Source organism: Procambarus clarkii, chromosome 22, assembly GCF_040958095.1.
Source record: "Procambarus clarkii isolate CNS0578487 chromosome 22, FALCON_Pclarkii_2.0, whole genome shotgun sequence".
Classification (NCBI taxonomy): domain Eukaryota; kingdom Metazoa; phylum Arthropoda; class Malacostraca; order Decapoda; family Cambaridae; genus Procambarus; species Procambarus clarkii.
Window position 1 is genome coordinate 26,938,267 of NC_091171.1, and position 7,199 is coordinate 26,945,465.

A 7,199-nucleotide genomic window follows, 5' to 3' on the forward strand; every position below is an offset into this window, starting at 1 on the left:
ACCTGTGGCATCACCTGTACCTATTCATAACACCTGTGGCAACACCTGTACCTATTCATAACACCTGAGGCAACACCTGTACCTATTCATAACACCTGTGGCAACACCTGTACCTATTCATAACACCTGAGGCAACACCTTTACCTGTTCATAACACCTGTAGCAACACCTGTACCTATTCATAACACCTGTGACAACACCTGTACCTATTCATAACACCTGTGGCAACACCTGTACCTATTCATAACACCTGAGGCAACACCTGTACCTATTCATAACACCTGAGGCAACACCTGCACCTATTCATAACACCTGAGGCAACACCTGTACCTATTCATAACACATGAGGCAACACCTGCACCTATTCATAACACCTGTGGCAACACCTGCACCTATTCATAACACCTGAGGCAACATCTGCACCTATTCATAACACCTGAGGAAACACCTGCACCTACTCATAACACCTGAGGCAACACCTGCACCTACACATAACACCTGAGGCAACACCTGCACCTACTCATAACACCTGAGGCAACACCTGCACCTATTCATAACACCTGAGGCAACACCTGCACCTACTCATAACACCTGAGGCAACACCTGCACCTACTCATAACACCTGAGGCAACACCTGCACCTACTCATAACACCTGAGGCAACACCTACACCTACTCATAACACCTGAGGCAACACCTGCACCTACTCATAACACCTGAGGCAACACCTGCCCCTACTCATAACACCTGAGGCAACATCTGCACCTATTTATAACACCTGAGGCAACATCTGCACCTACACATAACACCTGCCCCTACTCATAACACCTGAGACAACACCTGCCCCTACTCATAACACCTGAGGCAACATCTGCACCTATTTATAACACCTGTGGCAACACCTGCACCTACACATAACACCTGCCCCTACTCATAACACCTGAGGCAACACATGCCCCTACTCATAACACCTGAGGCAACATCTGCACCTATTTATAACACCTGTGGCAACACCTGCACCTACACATAACACCTGCCCCTACTCATAACACCTGAGGCAACACCTGCCCCTACTCATAACACCTGAGGCAACATCTGCACCTATTTATAACACCTGTGGCAACACCTGCACCTACACATAACACCTGCCCCTACTCATAACACCTGTGACAACACCTGCACTTATTCATAAGACAAGTTTTCCAGGACCGTCAGACACCATCACAGCGACTAGAAACAGTTTAATAATAATTATAGTTTTAATATATATTATATAATATAATTATTATAACAGTTTTATAATAATTATTCCAAACTCGGCAGATTGGCCTCTCAATGCTTAGATGCTCTCAGAGCAAGTCATAACTGTTGTAACTGGCGATTCTGTTGCTGTTTTCTCTACCGAAACAACCACTGAGCTGTCCCATAACTACTGTTACTGTTGTAAATGTAGATAGTTTAGCTAGGTCTCTCCATAGACACTAGCACTCAGATGTCCAATACTACTAGCAATGGTGAAAGTGTCTACACCTCTGCTAGTTTTCTAACGACCTTACGAAAAGCACTTAAGTTAAAATAAAATATATTAACGATATTAATACTACTAATAATGCTGCTGCTAATGCTGAAAGACTTCCTCGGTTGGCTGGAACACTTTCCAGGCAGGACTGGAACACTGCCGAGGGCAGTGTTCCATCCTGGCCTCGACTGAAAGAATTGTCCAATAAATGGCTGCTAAAGTTCAACCCGAGTAAATGTAAGGTAATGAAACTAGGCAGTGGAAGCAGGAGGCCAGACACAGGATACAGAATGGCAGACGAAGTCCTTCACGAAACGGACAGAGAGAAAGATCTAGGAGTTGATTTCACACCAAACCTGTCTCCTGAAGCCCACATCAAGAGAATAACATCTGCGGCGTATGCGAGGCTGGCTAACATCAGAACTGCCTTCAGGAACCTGTGTAAGGAATCATTCAAAATCTTGTACACCACATATGTATGACCAATCCTGGAGTATGCGGCCCCAGCATGGAGCCCGTACCTTGTCAAGCACAGGGCGAAGCTGGAAAAAGTTCAGAGGTATGCCACTAGGCTAGTCCCAGAACTAAGAGGCATGAGTTACGAGGAAAGGCTGCGTGAAATGCAGAAATAGCTTTGTAGCACACCACCAGCATGGGTTCAGAGATGGTAAATCGTGCCTCACAGGTTTAATCGAATTCTATGACCAAGTAACAAAATTTAGGCAAGAAAGAGAAGGGTGGGCAGACTGCATTTTCTTGGACTGTCAGTAGGCCGTTGACACAGTACCCCATAAAAGGCTGTTACAAAAGTTGGAGCAACAGGCAGGAGTAAAAGGTAAGGTGCTCCAGGGGATAAGGGAGTATCTAAGCAACAGGAAACAGCGAGTAACTGTGAGGGGGGAGACATCAGAGTGGCGAGATGTCACCAGCGGAGTCCCACAGGGCTCTGTACTTGGACCCATCCTGTTTCTAATATATGTAAACGATCTTCCAGAGGGTATAGACTCATTCCTCTCAATGTTTGCTGATGATGCAAAAATTATGAGAAGAATCAAGACAGATGAAGATAGACAAAGAATACACTACGACCTGAACAAACTGGAGGAATGGTCTAGTAAATGAATACTAAAGTTCAACTCAGGAAAGGGTAAAGTAATTAAATTAGGCGAAGGGAGCAGAAGGCTGAACACAAGCTACCATCTGGGAGGTGAAATCCTGTAAGAGTCAAATAGAGAGAAAGATCTGGGGGTTGATATAACACCGAACCTGTCCCCCAGATGCCCACATTAAAAGGATATCATCAGCGGCATATGCTAGGTTGGCCAACATAAGAACTGTCTTTAGAAACTTGTGTAAGGAATCGTTCAGGACCCTGTATACCACTTATGTCAGACCAATCCTGGAATATGCGGCTCCAGCCTGGAGTCCATATCTAGTTAAACTAAAGACAAACTTAGAGAAGATTCAGCGGTATGCCACCAGACTCATCCTGGAACTGAGAGGTATGAGCTACGAGGAAAGGCTAAAGGAGCTGAACCTCACGTCCTTGGAAAATAGAAGAGTAAGGGGAGACATGATAACCACCTACAAAATTCTCAGGCGAATTGACAACGTGGACAAAGACAAACTCTTCAGCACGGGTGGGACACGAACAAGGGGACACAGGTGGAAACTTAGTACCCAGATGAGCCTCAGAGACATTAGAAAGAATTTTTTTTAGTGTCAGAGTGGTTGACAAATGGAATGCACTAGGAAGTGATATAGTGGAGGCTGACTCCATACACAGTTTCAAATGTAGATATGATAGAGCCCAGTAGGCTCAGGAATCTGTGCACCAGTTGATTGACGGTTGAGAGGCGGGACCAAACAGCCAGAGCTCAACCCCCGCAAGTACAACTAGGTGAGTACACGGTTGTTTCAACGGGTTGATGGTGGTATCACTAGGTATCAACGGGTTGATGGTGGTATCACTAGGTATCAACGGGTTGATGGTGGTATCACTAGGTATCAACAGGTTGATGGTGGTATCACTAGGTATCAACGGGTTGATGGTGTTATCACTAGGTATCAACGGGTTGATGGTGTTATCACTTGGTATCAACGGGTTGAAGGCGGTATCACTAGGTATCAACGGGTTGATGGTGGTATCACTAGGTATCAACAGGTTGATGGTGGTATCACTAGGTATCAACGGGTTGAAGGCGGTATCACTAGGTATCAACGGGTTGAAGGCGGTATCACTAGGTATCAACGGGTTGATGGTGGTATCAATAGGTATCAACGGGTTGATGGCGGTATCACTAGGGATCAACGGGTTGCTGGAGGTATCACTAGGTATCAAGGGGTTGATGGTGGTATCACTAGGTATCAACGGGTTGCTGGAGGTATCACTAGGTATCAAGGGGTTGATGGTGGAATCACTAGGTATCAACGGGTTGCTGGAGGTATCACTAGGTATCAAGGGGTTGATGGTGGTATCACTAGGTATCAAGGGGTTGCTGGAGGTATCACTAGGTATCAACGGGTTGCTGGAGGTATCACTAGGTATCAACGGGTTGCTGGAGGTATCACTAGGTATCAAGGGGTTGCTGGAGGTATCACTAGGTATCAACGGGTTGCTGGAGGTATCACTAGGTATCAACGGGTTGATGGTGGTATCACTAGGTATCAAGGGGTTGATGGCGGTATCACTAGGTATCAACGGTGACGTTGATACCTACATCATGTTATAAGAAAGACTTAAGCCACCTTAAACACTTACTGGTAAGAATATTGGTATAAATATTAAATATGCCGAACTATTTTTCATGACGTTTGTTAGATCCAGAGTTGATTATCATGCCTAATTAACTTAATTAACTTCACCTATGTTTTGAACAAACTAGAAGTAATACAGAAAGAAGCCACGAAGGCGGTTCTTCGTGCCCCCCCCCCCCCCCAAGATGCACAAGTCATTTAAAGCTTTTAACTCTACCAGAGAGAATCATACAAGTCAACATTAACATCATGAGAGACCCACCATCTTCAGCATTGCTCAGAGACAAACCTTAATGTTCCTTAATTTAACCAGCAACTGGCGGTAACGCATCAGCTCTCCCTCTGTATGATAAATGGTTAAGCAAAAATGCCAACAATCTCATCAAATATAACATTCCTTTCAAAGGTAATCCTTGTCCCTTTTTATCTGTGTCGCACCATCCAAGTGTCACACACCCGTCAGCATAAAGGTAATGAGAATGTTGCACTTCTTAAAGCTGTCACATGAGAATTAAAAAAAATATATAAAACATTAAAAGTTCCAGGGGGAAGCCCGGTTCCTATTTGTGGTCGTAGGCTGTGTTTCTGGCGACTTCTCCTGCAGCTGATAGTGAATCATTTCTTATGTCTCCGTCGCTCTAGCTGGCCTTAATCCCTCGGTGGTGCGAGCGCCTGAAGTACGTTGCTAGCCAAACATCCCCGAGCCATTGACAAAAACTCGTAGGAGCTCGAACGGCCACCTTTAATGCCCAGCAAGGGAACATCTGGGCTATCGTGGCTTGGCACTCTTCTGCCCCATGCACTCTAATCCTCTCCTCTCACCGATGCGGTTCGATGTTGGATCATTTATATTCTGGGAAGGGATAAAAGGAGGATCCAGAATGGATCCCATGTGATATAAACGATCCACTTCCCTGGCCTCGATCTGCTTTTATTTGGCGGTAAGTGTTCCGCTACAGATGCTCTTTATTCTTCTCGGTCTCTTTCTGTCTGTCGGAGTGACGTACGCACTCGACGCTTCACAGCTCACACGCGCACACATACAAACTGGGCTCACCTACGCCTTCTCAATGTCTAGTAAGTATATGTTATTTAAAATCAATAGAGCAGTTCGGCCGCAAAAAATTGCAAATTTATCGGAGAATTTTTTCGTTCTTTCGATGGAAGTTGGAGTCTTATGACGCTTTAGGGTTAACTGTTGTATCCTTCTGAATTTCAAGGGTTTGGGAATCATCATTTGTTAAAGTTTACTGCAGTTTCCCCTAAATTCCTCGACTTCTTCTAAAATAATCTTAATGTTTCGAACTTCGTTGGAATGGTCAATATGCACGTACGCGCCCGTGTACTCACTGATATGTTCTCATCTATACGTGCTTGCAAGGGGGAGATACAGCTCCTGGGCTCCAACTCACTAGAATGGGCCGCGAACCTCTTGCACCTTATAATGTATCATCTTGAAACTGTGTGTACTGAGCTATGAAGGGTGAGAGTTGAGGTTTACACCATTTGCTCACGAGTCTTATAATAAAGTTTTGTCTTACATTTATGTAGAAAGACTGTGGACTCCTCGTCCCAAGGATCAACGTCCCTACGGCCCGGTCTCTGACCAGCTCCTGGTTACTGCTGTAGTTAACCAGGCTGTTAGACGCCGCTTCTTGCACTCATCCTTCTCACTAGAATCCTATTCCTTCCTGTGCTAATTTATTTGACACATAAGGATAATATATGAATACAGGAAACCTGCGGAAGGCCTTTTGGCTCATGCGGGACAACGCCAATATATTCCCCCCCCCCCCCAACCTCATTCATATATGTCTGACCTTCGCGTTAATTCAGTGCTTCCTAAGCTTGTCATTCATTATCCAAACCCGCTTATCGGAAACTCCTTTTAGGTCAACGCCGGTAACCAGGAGGCGAGCAATGTTTGGTGCAATATATTTATTTTAAACATCTCTACACATTTTAGCAGCCACAAAATAGTTGGTAATTATTCACCATTAATATTTCATCACCCAGGGCCCGGCTAATGAGAAAAATGCCACCGCTTCGTCTTACCAGCCTCACAAAATTTGGAGCAATTGGTGACAGAGCACACCTCACCTCACCTCATATCACCTCACCTCACCTCACCTCACCTCATATTGCCTCACAACACCTCACCTCACCTCACCTCACCTCATCTTCCATTATCTCACCTCACTTCACCGCTCCTCACTTAATATTGCACGCTGGGTTTAGTAAACGGTTTCGTTTTGTTGTCTCCATGAAGGCAAGAGAGTAATATCTTACTTGACACACGTAGGTGCTTAGACATGGCGGGTAATTGTATCACGGTCTCCCCCATCTACCATGAGATACTCATCACGGCCTCCCCCATCTACCATGAGATACTCATCACGGTCTCCCCCATCTACCATGAGATACTCATCACGGTCTCCCCCATCTACCATGAGATACTCATCACGGTCTCCCCCATCTACCATGAGATACTCATCACGGTCTCCCCCATCTACCATGAGATACTCATCACGGCCTCCCCCATCTACCATGAGATACTCAGCACGGCCTCCCCCATCTACAATGAGATACTCATCACGGCCTCCCCCATCTACCATGAGATACTCATCACGGCCTCCCCCATCTACCACGGGATAGTCATCATGAATTGTAAAAGGAGAAAGACCCCAAGTAGTCTTTATTATCCTCAAATAACATTTTAGGTTGACTGCTCTACCTTAGCGTGATCATCTCAGTAGATTACACTCTACTGAGATATGGACCTTACTGGTTCCGGGAAGTATTCCGCGACACTCAGAGAGAGAGGTTTGTTGAGTGGGTGACGACGTCAGCCTTCAGTTCACTGAAATCTACTCCCATCAGCGTCCTTCAGGAACATAAAAAGGGCGGGGAAAGGATGCAATTTA